Here is a 15,962-nt window from a genome sequence, read left to right on the forward strand (position 1 = left end):
TTTCAAACTATGACCACTGAAGAGGTCTAGAAACAAAAAGCACCCAGATTGTAATCTTAGAAAACTATTTTGCCTTAAAAGAAGTCATACCTTTCAGGTGAAATGGTTGATTCTAAGTCTGTACAAGAAATGTACAAGATGAGCTGGAACACTGTCATACCAGAGAGCAAGGAAACTATTACAGACTACTAGGGTTATTTTATTTATTTATTTATTTATTTATTTTATTTATTTATTTTTCCCCCAAAGCCCCAGTAGATAGTTGTATGTCATAGTTGCACATCCTTCTAGTTGCTGTACGTGGGACACCACCTCAGCGTGGCTGGAGAAGCGGTGCGTGGGTGCGCGCCAGGGATCCGAACCCAGGCTGCCAGCAGTGGAGCATGTGCATTTAACCGCTAAGCCACGGGGCCGACCCTACTAGGGTTATTTTAGAAAGTCTGGAGAAGTAACTTTAAAAGCCTCTACTGGTCAAAGATTGATAGAAACCCATGAAGTATGTTTAAATTCTTCAGATCATAATAATGTTTTAAAAAGGAAGAGGTCACTTTCAGAGGATCATGGGGAACCAATTCATTACCTTCAATGTTGGTAATAAAGAGAAAGAATCAAGCAGTTTACCTTCCCTTTCCTATATGAATATACCAGTAGCTAACAAAGTAGTAGATAAAAGAAAGCTATTCCAGCTAATAAATGAAAAAGAAATGATATGAAAAAGAAATGATATAATGAGAATTGAGCATTTTATAACTTCCAGTGAACTATTGGATCTAGGCAGTGAACATCAATGGCTGCTAACATCACAATGTGAAAAAGAACAGACATTATTTGCCTCTTGATGGAAGAAAAGAAAACCACCTTTCATTTTGCCAAAGGGATCAGTTCAGCATGAATCTGATGAAACTTGAAATTTGCAAGGAAGTCAGAGGACAGAGAAACATATTGAACTGCACCATGAGTATGCATCAGCAGATCTGGACATATAGGTCAAATAGGCCAAGTCCTTCAATAGATAAACTGTAATGAATGATGAGGGAATCTGTAGATTAAAAGAAACTGAGAAGGGGATTGGGGGAGGGACAATGAATAGGCTGAGCAAAGATTTTTAGGGCAGTGAAAATACTCTCTGATACTATAATGATGGATACATATCATTATGCATTTGTGCAAAAAAAAAGTGTACATAGAATGTACAATACCAAGAGTGACCCCTAAGGTACTGTGAACTTTGGGTGATTATGATGTGTCAATGTAGGTTCATAAATTGTAACAAATGTACCACTCTAGTGGGGGATGTTGGTAATGGGGGAAGCTATGCATTGTAGGGATATATGGGAAATTTCTGTACCTTCCCCTCAATTTTGCTGTGAACCTAAAACTGCTCTAAAAAAATAAAGGCTAAAAAAAGAGAGAGACTTAAAAGACATAGCAAATCAAAAAAATAGGTAATCAAGATTAAACTGTTTTTCTTTGAATACACAGCCAGGTAATAAGAGTATAAAGAAATGTAGGGAAGTGACTACTATGAAGTCAGAATAATGGTTAGTTTTGTGGAGAGGAAGGGATTTGGACAGGCTCCATGAAGGGCCTTCTGAGATGGTTGGCAAAGTTCTTTCTTGATCTGGGTGAAGGTTACAGAGTGTTTGCCATTTAGTAATTCATCAAGTTTTACCTTTGTCTTGTGAAGTTTTCTCTGTATCTGCTTTATTTTATAATTAAAGGTTTAAAAACAAATTATCTGTAAGCTTCCCAAGAGCTAGAGTAAAATGAGTTACCAGCACACATTATTGGAAAGGTGGAAACTTATGAGTTCTTTGCAAGAGAAGGTTTTCATCATATTAATTTGAGAAGAAATTTTTCATATGGAGTCAGTAAGGAATGTAATGGGTACATTGTAATGGGTAGCAATGTAATTGTTAGCAATTTCTTTGTGTGTTAATTTCATATTACTTTCTCATGGTGGTCTTTGTTTAAAGTTGGGGGCATAATTCAGTAAAGGTAACTCTACAAGTGATTAAGCTAATGTTATTCAAGGTGGTAATCTTCTGGAACTTAAAGTAAGCATAAACCTTAGAGTACCCAGGGAAGGGATAAACTCTGTATCCCTTAAATGGTCTTCCTTTTTTTTTTTTAACTTTCTTTTTTTTTTTTTTGAGGAAGATGGGCCCTGACCTAACATCTGCCAATCCTCCTCTTTTTGCTGAGGAAGACCAGCCCTGAGCTAACATCCATGCCCATCTTCCTCCACTGTATATGGGATGCCGCCACAGCATGGCTTGCCAAGCGGTGGGTCGGTGCGCGCCCGGGGTCCCAACCGGCGAACCCCAGGCCGCTGCAGCGGAGCGAGTGCGCTTAACCGCTTGCGCGACCGTGCTGGCCCCTTAAATGGTCTTCCTTTAACATCGCTATTCTAATTTTTGCTTTTGATAAGAGCATGTAGCAGAGTATAGTACCTAGCATTTATTAGGTGTTCAGTAAAAGTGTCTCAGATGGTGCTATTTATTATAGAATAAGAATTGTGTGCTATTCCTTATGAAAATGGTGCTTTCAAGGGGCCGGCCCAGCGGCGCAGGCGGTTAAGTGCTCGCGCTCCGCTGCCTTGGCCCGGGGTTCGCTGGTTCGGATCCCGGGTGCGCACTGACGCACCGCTTGGTAAGCCATGCTGTGGCGGCATCCCATAAAGTAGAGGAAGACGGGCATGGATGTTAGCCCAGGGCCGGTCTTCCTCAGCAAAAAAAGAGGAGGATTGGCGGATGTTAGCACAGGGCTGCTCTCCTCACACACACACACACAAAAAACTAAAGAAAAAAAGAAAATGGTGCTTTTGATCAGTCATCAGCAAGGCATGAGCTTTTAGCCACTTTTCCAGTGATAATGGATTTGTCCTAAAACTTATACACTTTTTGAATTCCTTTTGAGATGAACACCAATGCATTTGCCAAAAAGTCATCCAGACAGTTTAAGGATGCGAGCAGGTCTTGGAAAGTTAAGCTGATCGATCACCAGTTGGCCCTTGGGAACGCTGTCTGTAACCTTAGATCTGTTAAACTCTCCAAAGAAATGTCATATAAAAGTAAAAAAGAGTCTTACTGTTCAGTTCTGGGAAAAGCTATGTAGTAGCTGATTCCAAGTCTTTTTTTCTTATCTGAAAAACGCACACAAGCTGTGCAATTTCCATGATGAACTTCAAAGATTCATTGCTGCCCTTATTCCTTAACAGAAAAGAAACAACAGGAATTTATAGTATATGCTTAATTATTCTATATTTGTATATCTCATTTCAAACACTCTTCATATAAGCTGTATAGGATAGTTTATCAGTTGTTTATTTTTGGACACAGATTACTCAAGCCTGTCATATGCGTTTCCTAACACACATTAATAATGCCTTCTAAACACTATCCCTGAAGAAAGCACATTACTTTTAAGACTCTTATGTGCTTTGTGAGATATAAAATGCAGAGTTCTTTCCTCTTTAGTTGCAACGGGGGCAAGACGGCAATATTTATCTTTTAAGAAAATAAAAATGATCACTATATTGTTAAGATGACAGTTCTCCCTAAACTGGTCTATAGAGTCAACACAATCTGAATGAAAATTTCAAAAGGCTTATATTGTGTGTGTGCTTTTTTAAAAATTCAGTTTATTTAAACTAATAAACAAAGCAAAAACAGTTTACTCAAAGGAGGATAGTTTTTTTTTCAGAAAATGACAAATTGAATCTAAAATTTATATGGGAATGCCTAGGACCTGTTAAAATAGCTCAGTTGATTTTGTAAGACTAAAAAAAAGTATGATGACTTTCCACTTAATTTCAAGTACTTACCGTAAAACTGGAGTAATTAAAACAGTGAGGTGCTAAATCTAAGGATAGAGATCAATGAATAGAAGAGTTCAGAAATAGGTGCACATATCTATGATTAATTGACTTTAATGTAGGTATCAAGGATGTAAATATGTTCTTTTAACCTGCCTTGATAGACACTGAAGAAAAATAATAAGCTTTAAAAACTGGGAGGAATATAAAAGCCCTCTCTGTGGAAAATTTTAATTCCTAATTACTAGAGTCAGGTTTTCAAATTAAGGTTATTAAAGAATACTTTGTTTTGTCGGTGTAATTCAGCAGCAGAAAGAAATGGGGGGGAATGGTTGGAGACAAGTCTAGAGAGATAGATAGAAGCTAGATCAAGCAGGGTCTAGTATTCTAAGATAAAGCGTTTGAATTTTATCCTGAAAAGTATTAGGAGTCATTGGAGATTTTCAAGTAGTAAATTGACATGGCTGAATTTCTTTTAGAAATATCATTTTGATAGTTGTGTAGAAAATGGTTTGAAGACTAATTATTTCACTTTCTTAAATCTTCCAATGAATCATCATTGTTCTCAGGATAAAGTACATACTCTTCTTTGTGACTTATATGATCTAATTCCTTTACCTTGTTTTAGACTAATGTTTTCATCACTTACTCCCTTACACACTATGCTCCAATCCTAATAAACTTCTTGTGGCTCCCTGAAGGTGGCTGTGATAACTCCTAGGCTTCTGCTCTGAATGGCTGGTTAGATGGAAGTGCCATTTGTTGAGACAGGAAATTCAGGAAAGGAGGATAGATTCTTTTTCCTTTCTTTGCTTTTTTTTTTTCTTTCTTTTTTTAACGTAGGAAGAGAATGGGGTTGAGTTCACCCTTGGACATGTTTGTGTTTGAGTCACTTATGGAAAATATGGTGATAAATGCTGGAGAGCTTTGGATATTATGAGCCTGCAGCTCAGCAGAGCAGTCTCGGAGGGGGATATAGATTTATGATCATTATCAAGTTATTAGTTATTAAAGCCGTGGACTATAAACATAGGGGAATTTTACATCAGTGCTAGGGACTTGGGCAAAGATAACAACCACATACCAGAAACCTTGAAGAATTTCTGCAGGTTTCAACATTGAAGGATGTCCCACTCTGACTGAGCTGTTGTGTGATCAACCATCTATGTTTGCCTGGGTTCCAGGAAGCCCCTCAGCCCCAGGCAAACTGCCATGGTTGGTCACCTCCTGAGCTTGTGACTCTGCTTCCCAAAGAAGCAAGTTGGAGATTTACCCAAATAAGCAATAATAACCACAACCCCAGGGATGATGGCTGGAGGTGAGGGTCGTGAGGAGGTGGGATGGGGTGGAAGGTAAGTCTCATCTGGATTCTGTTAAAACCTCTGGGAAATATACCAGGCACTGAATGACACACAGGTTATGGCAACCATGCTTGACGTGATTGAGCATGTTAGGCAAAGGTCAGAGGTGTAGTCAAATTGGCTATGAGTGAGCACTGCAGTGCCAGAGAGTAACCAGAGTGACTATATCAGCAGACTTCTTGGTGTTACCAGAAACATGCAAAAGAGACACATGAATATGCTGCTATTATTGCTAGCTTCAGCTCCACCTTCCCACCTAGAGTGATTTAATTTCGAAATTAAAGTGAAACTGTAATAAATCAAAAATTTATTTGCCTTCTCCCTTCTTCTGGATCTGATAGCTTGGACCAGGAGTTTACAGGCTGTAACAGAATTGATCTCAACTTCCAATAAAGTATGGATCTCCCTCTGAAACACTAGCAAATAGAAAAAAATAACAGGGCACATGAGAAGATATGACAGTTCAAATGAATGACCCACATTAAGGAATCAGAACAGATGTCTCCCTATAATTTCCTGTAAGATGCAGAAGAGTAAAAATCACCAAAGATCAAGAGGACATAATGGGTATGAAAACAGAGTACGTAGTATGAAAGAATACATCCAAGATCAGTAAAAACAGAATGGTAATAAAGAGCCTGATTTTCTTTATTTAAAACTGGATAGATGACTAAAAAAATCAAAACAGTGAAATGGAAGATAACCTTGAGAAATTTTCCCACAACTTGGAGAAGCACAGATGAAAACAATAGAAGAAAAAATTCCAGACGTGGAGATTGATTCAGGAGTTGTGTGTTACTGCAACAGGAAGACATTATTATTGAATAAAATATACGATTTACACTGGTCTTTCTGAAAAAGTTACTTGGTGTACTTCAGACAACTGATAGAGGTGAATCAAAATGTAGAGCTCAAGAGTGAGAAAGTCAGATAATTAAATATTTGTGAAGAATGAGACCAGTTCAACATGGAGTTAAATCTGTTAATGACTGTTAATGTGCTTTTATTTTTTTTTATTTTTTATGATTTTATTTATTTATTTATTTTCCCCCCAAAGCCCCAGTAGATAGTTGTATGTCATAGTTGCACATCCTTCTAGTTGCTGTATGTGGGACGTGGCCTCAGCATGGCTGGAGAAGCAGTACATCGTTGCGCGCCTGGGATCCGAACCTGGGCCGCCAGCAGCAGAACGTGTGCACTTAACCGCTAAGCCACGGGGCTGGCCCCTAATGTGCTTTTAAAACTTAATGCAATTGTGAGATATTTTGAAGTAGATAAAAATGAAAGCACAGAATATCGAAAATTCCAGGTTTTATCAATAAAAAATGAGAAATGGTAGTGGGATGGTTAGATGAGGAAGAAGGGCAGGCAAGAGTAGAACCATGTTAACTCTGTACGTTACACATGGGGGTGTCAGTAGATACTGTCTTATTCCTGAAGCTGATAATTATCTAAAATAGGATCAGATATGGCTTAAAAACTTAAATATAATTAAAATTGAATAAAGCAGTTTCTATATCCTCCAAATCTCTAGATACATGAAGAGAGCATATAAATTCAGTCTAGTAGGAAAAATCCAAGAAAAAGGGGAGAGGTGGAGTGTAAGGAAGAATAAAAATTGGTGAGCTTAAGAAAAGAATAAGATCAAACAGTTATGCTATTAAATGTAAATGGAAGAAATAATGTGTTGAACAATATGCGTATTTAAATTATAGCACAACCATTCAATGCAGTATTATGTAGTCATTAAAAATAATGTTAAAGCAATGTTTAGTAACATGGTGAAAATCTTTACAATACATTATTAAATAAAAACATGGCATTATGATGCAGTAAATGCCTTGAATTTACAAAAATTCACTTTTGTAAAAAAATAGAATCACACGTACTGATTAATCAAGATTAGAGGATGAACTAGAGTCTTTCAAAATAAATTAACCATTTTTCTTGGGGCAAGTTAACCATTATTAAGGTACAAGGACCTTGGGGCCTGCTGCATATATTCCCAGTGAAGAAGCTCAGTAATTAAGGTTGGTAAATGCTCTTTATTCTTGCTTTAGTGCAGGTGTCTCCATCATTTTTTGTTTTGGCTCAGGTCTTTTCCTTCTGTCCTGTTGACGGCTATGATTTAGTGCTAATGAATTTTTACCAAGTTGCCAATTCTAAACCCAGTGGTTAGTTGGTTTCCTGTTTGTGCCTTAGGTGTTTTAAAAACAGAAACTAGTTTTCCATTCATTAATGATTTGAAATTGCTTGTATTTGTATATATACATGTACGTGTTGTACACATGCCCATAAGAAAGGACTAGAAAGATATACTTTATATTTCTGTTTCCAAAGTTTTATAGTGAACCTACATACGTTTCTTTTGTAATCAGGAGAAAATAATTACTTTGGGAAAAAGTAAATACCAGCTTTTGCTGAAATGGTTTAGGTCCCTTTATGCTTCCTTCTTGCTTCTACTTCATATACGTTATAAACTTCACTTCTGTCTAGTCTGCCTGTAATCTTGAACACAGCCTTCCCTCACATCGGGTTCAGTTAGATGTTTAAGACACCGTTCAAGTCATTTGCCCATTTTTAAGTTGGGTTATTGTCTTATTATTGAGTTGTAAGAGTTCTGTGTATTCTGCATACAAGTTCTTCATTGGATATACAATTTAGAAATATTTACTGTCAATCTATAGCTTGTGTTTTCATTTTCTTGTTGGTGTCATTTAAATCACAAGTTTTTGATTTTGATAAAGTTCAATCTGTCAGTTTTTTCTTTTGATAAAAGTGCTTTTGGTGTCCTAAGAAATCTTTGCCTAACCTAAAGTCACGAGGATTTACGCTTATGTTCTCTTCTAAGAGTTTTATTGTTTTAACTCCTACATTTAGGTCTATGATCCATTTTGTTTATGGTGTCTTACACTTTTTTGTTAAATTTATTCCCAAGTATTTGGTTATTTTCTATGATGTTGTGAATGAATTGTTGAATTAATTTCAATTTTTGTATTTTTTTTAAGATTCTACATGTAAGTGAGATATGATATTTGTCTTTCTCTGTCTTACTTATTTCACTTAGCATAGTGCCCTCAAGGTCTATCCAAGTTGTTCCAAATGACAGGATTTCCTTCTTTTTTTTTATGGCTGAATAGTATTCCATTGTGTGTGTGTGTCTATCACATTTTCTTTATCCGTTCATCTGTCTGTGGACACTTAGGTTGTTTCCATATATTGGTTGTTGTAAATAATGCTGCATTGAACAAGGATGGGGATGCAGATACCTTGTTGACATAGTGCTTTCGTTTCTTTCAGATACGTCTATAAGTGGAATTGCTTGATCATGTGGTTCTATTTTTAATTTTTTGAGGACCCTCCATACTGTTTTCAGTATTGGGTGTATCAATTTACATTCTTGCCAACAGTGCACAAGTATTCCCTTTTCTCCATATTCTCACCAGCGTTTGTTATCTTGTGTCTTTTTGATGATAGCCGCTCTAACAGCCATGAGGTGATATCTCATTGTGGTTTTGATTTGCATTTCCCTGATGATTAGTGATGTTGAGCACCTTTTCATGTACCTGTTGGGACATTTTTATGTTTTTTTTTTGAACAATGTCTGTTCAGGTCCTCTGCCCATTTTTTAATTGGATTATTTGTTGTTTTGCTGTTGAGTTGTAAGAGTTTCTTATATTTTTTGGATATTGACCCCTTATCAGATATATGATTCGCAAATATTTTTTCCCACTCCATTTTGTGGACCATTTCTTTTGCTGTGCAGAAGCTTTTTTGTTTGATGTAGCCCCACTTGTTTATTTTTCATTTTGTTGCTTGTGCTGTAGGTCTCATATCCAGAAAATCATTGCCAAGACCCATGTCAAGGAGCCTTTTCTTTTTATTTTCTTCTAGGAGTTGTATGGTTTCAGGTCTTACATTTAAGTCTTTAATCGATTTTGAGTTAATTTTTGTGAATGGTGTAAGATGGGGATCTAGTATGATTCTTTTACATGTGAATATCTAATTTTACCAGAACTATGTATTGAAGAGACTGTCTTCTCCATTGAGTATTCTTGACTCCCTTGTCAAGTATTAGTTAACCATATCCATTTTTGTATTTTTCTTTGCTAGTATATAGAAATTCAATTTATTTGTGTATAGTGATCTTATATCCTGTAAGCTTGCTGAATAAATTAGGTCTGGGAGTCTTTTTTTTTTTTTCTTTTAAATTCTTTAGTATTTTCTGTATGCAGAATCTTGTCATATGTGAATAATGATAGTTTTACTTCTTCCTTTCTGATCTAGATGCCTTCTATTCTTGCCTAATAGTACTGACTAGACCCTCTGGTACAATGTTGAATAGAAGATATCCTTGCCTCATTCCTGATCTTTGGGGGAAAGCATTACATTTTTTTTTGCCATTGACCACATTTGTAGCTGTAGGTTTTTTATAGAGACCTTTTATTAGGTTGAGGAAGTTCTCTTCTATTCCTAGTTTCTTTGCAGTTTTTACCCTGATTGGGTATTGGATTTTGTTCAATACTTTTTCTGCATCTATTGAGATGATCATGTGGCTTTGTTTATTTTATGAGCATGATGAATTACATTAATTGGTTTTCAGTTGCTAAACCAATCTTGCATTCTTGGGATAAATCCCACTTGGTCATGGTTTAGAATCGTTTTTAAATGATACTAGATTGAGTTTGTTAACATTCTGTTGAGGATTTTTTTTTTTGTCTTTATTTATGAGAGATGTTGGTCTGTAGTTTGTTTTTCTCATGCTGTCTTTATCTGACTTTGGTTATCAGTGTAATACTAGCCTCATAAAATGAGTTGGGAAGAGTTCCCTCTTCCTCTGTTTTCTGGAAGAGTGTGTGATGGGTCGATATTATTTCTCCTGTAAATATTTGGTAGAAGTCATCAGTGAAGCCATCGGGGTCTGGGGCTGGATTTCTTTAAGGGAAGATTTTAAGTTAAGTCAATTTCTTGAATTGTTCTAGGTCTTTAGATTTTTTTATTTCTTCTTGAGTCAGTTTTGGTAATTTGTTTCTTTCTAGGAATGTTTCCATTTCAGCTAGATTGTCTATTTTGTTGGCATAAAGTTGTTCATGGTAGTTCCTTGTAATCTTTTTAACTTATGTAAGGTCAATAGTGATGCCTCTCTTTTATTTATAATTTTATTCACAAATTTCCCAGTTTGTGTCTTTTCTCTCTTTTTGTTGGTCAGTCTAGCTAAAGGTTTGTCAATTTTGTGGATCTTTTCATAGAACCCACATTTGGTTTTATTGATTTTTCTTCTCTATTTTTCTATTTTGTATTTCATTGATTTCCACCCTCATACTTTTCTTTCTTATGCTTGCTTTGCATTTAGTTTGCTCTTCTTTTTCTAGTTTCTTAGGGTTGAAACTTAGATTATTGATTTAAGACCTGTCGTCTTTACTAATACGGGTATTTAGTGATAAATTTAATTTGTGATTTCTTCTTTGACCCATTGCCTATTTAGATGACATTGAGGAAGAATTTAGAAAATTCTCATTTGTGGATTTCTTGAGCTTTTTCTGTTGTTGATTTCTTAATGAATTCCGTTGTGCTCAGAGAAGACACTCCGTATGATTTCAGTCTTTTAAAACTAAATGATACTTGTTCTGTGACCTAGCATGTGATCTATCCTGGAGAAAGTTCCATGTGTACTTGGAAAAATGTGTATTCTGTTGTTGGAGGGAGTGTTCCATAGATGCTAGGTTAAGTTGGTTGATAATGTTCAAATTTCCACATCCTTGATGAGCTTCCGGCTAGTTGTTCTGTCCTTTAATGAGAATAGAATGTTGAGATCTTGGACTGTTATTGTTGAGTTGTCAGTTTCTCTCTTTAATTCTGTCAGGTTTTGTTTCATTTGTTTGGGCTCTGTTTTTACATGTGTATATGTTTATAATTGTATCTTCTTGATGATGTGACTCTTTGTCATTATAAAATGCCCTTCTTTACTGTCAGCAATATTTTTTGTCTTAAAGTATATTTTGTCTGATAGAGCCACTCCAGCTCTCTTATGCTTACTGTTTGCTGTAACTTTTTACTTTCAACCAATTTGTATCTTTATAAAGTATGTCTCTTGTAGTCAGCATATAGTTGAATCTTGTTTTGTTTTACCCAGTCTAATAATCTTTGCCTTCTATATGTGTATATATATAATTTAAATTCATTTTTGACAAAGAAAAAGTGTATATATTAAGGTGTACAACCTTTTGCCTTTTGATTGGAGTGTTTAGTCTATTCACATTTAGTGTTATTAATGTGGTTGGGTGTACATCTGACATTTTGATGTTTGTTTTTTTATATATCTTGTGCCTTTTTTGTTCCTTTTGGTTCTTCTTTTCTGTCTTCTTTTGTATTAAGTAGATATTTTCTTGTGTTCCATTTTAATTCCTTTGTTGATTTTTTTTTTTTTTGTGAGGAAGATTGGCCTTGAGCTAACATCTGCCAATACTCCTCTTTTTTTGCTGATGAAGACTGGCCCTGGGCTAACATCCATTCCCATCTTCCTCCACTTTACATGGGACGCCGCCACAGTATGGCTTGACAAGTGGTGCGTCGGTGCGCGGCCGGGATCCAAACCGGCGAGCCCTGGGCCGCCGCAGCAGAGTGCGTGCATTTAACTGCTTGTGCCACCGGGCCGGCCCCTCCTTTCTTTTTTTAAACTATATTTTGGGAATTAAAAAATTTTGGTGATTATTCTAGGGATTGCAATATGCATTTTGTCAAATCTACTTTATGGTACTACTCAGTTAATTCCTGTAAAGTATAGAAATTTTACTCTAGTATGTCTCCATTCCCTCTCCCCTCCTTTGTGCTATTGTTGTCATTTATATTACAATTCTATTATAACCGATAAAATGTTATATTTGTTGCTTTGTATGATCTTATGTATTTTAAAAAGTTTAAGAAAAAAAGAGAGAAAACATTATTTATAGGTTCTTTTGTATTAAACTGCATATTTACTGTTTCTAGTACTCTTTAATTCTTCCTGAGGGTTTGAGTTACCATTTGGTGTCATTTCCTGGCTCCAGTATTGTTCTATTCTCTCTCCCTTGTCCTTTGTGCTTCAAATCTTTTATTTTTTAAAAATCTTTTTTCCTATTTCTTTCTTTTTTTTTAATAGATGTTTGATTTTTTTTTTTTGCTGAGGAAGATTGGCCCTGAGCTAACATCTGTTGCCAATCTTCCTCCTTTTTTGCTTTTCTTCTCCCCAAAGCCCCAGTAGATAGTTGTATTGTACATCCTTGTAGTTGCTCTATGTGGGACACCGCCTCAGCATGGCTTGCTGAGCGGTGCGAACGTCTGCGCCCAGGATCCGAACCCGCAAATCCCGGGCCGCCGAAGCGGAGAGCGCGAGCTTAGCTGCTACGCCATGGGGCGCCCCCTCCCGCATTTCTTTTTAGTCTTTAAAAAGTCCTCCTTGTCACCTTCTGTTTATTTTCTTATCTGTTGTGTTTATTCACTCTGGTATTATTTCTGGTTTATACTTCATTTCTGGAATGATTTATTCTTATACTTCTAATTCTTTCGTCAGTTCTGTCACCTCAATTTTGAGGTTTTAAATTTTAATATGTGTTATTCTTTTATGGCTAGTATATTATTTTAAAGTATTTTGGGTTATTTTGAAATAGGTTGTAAATTTGATTGTTCTAGGACCATATCTTTCTGGCATACTTTTATTGTCTATAGGAATGTTATTCTTCTCTTTATTCTTTTTTTGTTTTTAATATTAACCTTTTAAATGGGATTTGACCTTAATACTTTGATTTTCTTATTTTCATGTGAAATTGTTTTTCTTGAACTTGTAGAAGAAGACAGGGTTCATCATAACTTTTCTAATTTCGCAGAACTCACGTGCGTGTGTGTGTGTGACACCTTGCTTTCTGAGATTTCTTGGTTCTGTTTCCTTCTCCCACTTTTTTCTGTACCTTATTTTTCCATTATCTCTCTTTATACCTATCATACTCGCTTTTCATTCTGCTTCCAGTAATTTATCTTCATGTGGGGGTTTTGTCTGGAAGGGAGCCTTGGAGGGTCAGTCTTGAGAGTGCACAGTGGGTTAAAGTGCGCTAGCCTCTTCAGTGCTAACCATGGATTCATTGTATTCACTTACTCTTGGGGGTCGGAGTGGCTAGAACCCCTCCTAATCAGCTGCTGTTCTCTGATTGGTTTGCCATGCTTTCCATTGTTATCTATCTTGTGTGTTCTCCTGTTCTTAGATCTGCCAAATGTCCTATTTTTTCTGATTCCTCCTGCAGAAGTGCTGATGCCAGTCAGGTCTTATGGCAGTTTTGCACACCTTTTTGTATCTTGGGTTTTGTGGTGATACTTTTTCACCTGGCTTTGTTGTGAATGTTGTCCATGGGGTTTTGGTTTTGCTACCTAGTTGTTCTCTCTGCTTTCATGTGTAGGACTTGTGGAGATTTTTCGGAAACTGTGCCATTACCACTGCTGTCATCTTCTTAGGTGTTATAACAACCTCACTGTGATGTGGGAAGTTCCCTTCCAAGGTTAGGTTCAGATGTCAAAATTTGTGACAGTAATGCTTTGGTATAATTAAACAAAGATTTATTACCCACACAGGTGGGGAGTTCTGAGACAGAGGCAGAAGACAGCTTTCTGGGAAGAGGTCCAGAAACAGGAAGAGAATGCAAGTGCACAGGTGTTTCATAAAGAATAAGTCCAGTTGGTGCAGAATTTGAAAGAGGCATCTGCCAGGCATGGAATCTGAAAGAGGTAGCAAGCACGCTTATGTACGTGGGGATGTTGGTGGTGGTGACCTCTATCAGTAAGGTGCAGAAAATGGCAAACACATGGAGGAGATGACCTCAGAGGTTGCCAGCACTAAATCAAAACATCAGTAGGGGTCACACTTTCTTTCCTTTGGTCTCCCTAATAGAGATCTTTTTTTTTTTTTTTTTTTAACTCCTGTTATTGTTGTGGCATACTATTGAAGAACTGGGCTTTGATCTTGACTGCCATGTTTGTTTTCAGTACCTATGATCAACTCCTCCTTGAAGTAACTCATGTTTCTAGGGGGAAACCATGAGATAGGCCTACTTGGTAATCCCAAGCAGAGAGAAGAAAGGTGAAGACTATGTACAGTTATCTCCACTTTCAGAAACAAGTCACCATTGGCTGTACAAATCAGTAAATGACCAAAGAATATGACGAGAACTAGTGATAGGCTTCTTAGCTCTGCTTTTTGTTCAGCTCTGTTAATTATATATTTCATTGAAGACATTTAATTTTATCAAGCATTCACTGAGTGTCTAGTAAGTCCACCTAATTTATGCACGTAGTGTTGTGTGAGATCCTGGGAATATAAATAAGCCAGAGTCTAGTATTTACTTGATTCTAATAAGTTATTGATTTTAAGAACTTTTTATTAATTTGTAAACTACCACAGGAAATGTTCACTTCAGTTGTAAAGTGTTACTTCCATATCAAAAATATTAAAATAATTGAAAACATATATCCTACAGTTGAGGGATTGTTTATAAAATGTTTATTAAGTACGAAGCATAGTGCTAAATGCTTTTGCTTACATTATCATTTAATCTTTAACTCAGTGAGGTTAGATTATTATCTTCCATTTACAGATGAGGAAAACCAAGCTTGCAGAAATGATATAAGTAATAAGTGTGTGGGGGGGCATTTGAACTCAGCTCTGTCTGATTTCTTATCAATATATAAATGCTTTCAGTCAATATATAAAATGAGTATATCTTTTAGGGAGGGACTTTGTTTTTCTTATCTGTTTATTCTCCTGTGTTTAGTTCATTAGAGTGAATTTTAACTTTTTATTTAATAATATACAGTGGACTTAGAAAGCTTTTTTCCCCCCAAAATTTTTCAATGATTTGGTTATGTAATTTGCAGTTCTTTAAGATGGTTAATGGAGTGCTAGGTAGCTTAGTTTTTACTGTTATTTATTTTTCAGTTGCATTACTTGTCTTTCTTGGCAGCTTCTCAGAACTTTCTCTTTATGTCTTAACATAATGAATTTTGGAAGACTTTAGTGTAAAATATGCAGACCTATTTAAATTCAGACTTAAACTATGATATCACTTCTATAAATAACATAATCACTTTAGTAAACTTAATAAAGTTCTTCATTTAAAAAGTGGAAGAAACATTTCAGAAGTAGACATTGTGAGTTCTTTTGGAGAAGGAAAAGTAATCTGCTAGGCAAAAGACAATAAGAAAAACGAGAGGATAAAATTGTGGTGATGTGGGTTGGCAGCATAGGTATGAGGTTCTAAAATAGAAAGAAAAGTTTGTTTGGTAAACTGGTCATGCTAGTCTTGTATTCAATTAAAGAAAATCTGGCCCAAATTTAAAGCACTTTAAGCTAGGACTGTTCCATGTGCAATAACAGATGCTAATTCTGCTTAGATAAAAATTATCCTGTTTCTCTTGAATTTGATGTAGTTGGCTGCTAGTCTCTTAGATATTAGAGATAATCAAATAACCTTAAGGACCTAAAAATTGGATTATCTTCCCTATAATATATGATATTCTTTATTTCTCTTCAGTTGCTGACATTTTTGAATATTATTTTCACTGAAAACATAATTTGTTTCTTATTCAAGAGTATTTACTGATTATATAACTTGCCATGACACTGCAAAGTTGTGTGCCTTCAGTACTGATCAGGCTCTCTGCCTTTCCTCTCATATAGTACGGATTGCTTGTGAAATATGTGTGTCTGCTTTGTCTCTTGAACACATTCTGCCAGTGGCAGGGCTTCCTTTTTGCTACCTGAC

General features: G+C 36.0%; 1 protein-coding gene across 1 annotated transcript in view; it reads left to right on the top strand.

Annotated features, from left to right (window-relative positions):
• Window positions 1-15,962, top strand: part of LRP6 (LDL receptor related protein 6) — a 176,060-nt gene that overhangs the window by 82,797 nt on the left and 77,301 nt on the right. The window lies entirely within an intron of this gene.

This window comes from Diceros bicornis, chromosome 17 (assembly GCF_020826845.1).
Source record: "Diceros bicornis minor isolate mBicDic1 chromosome 17, mDicBic1.mat.cur, whole genome shotgun sequence".
Lineage (NCBI taxonomy): Eukaryota > Metazoa > Chordata > Mammalia > Perissodactyla > Rhinocerotidae > Diceros > Diceros bicornis.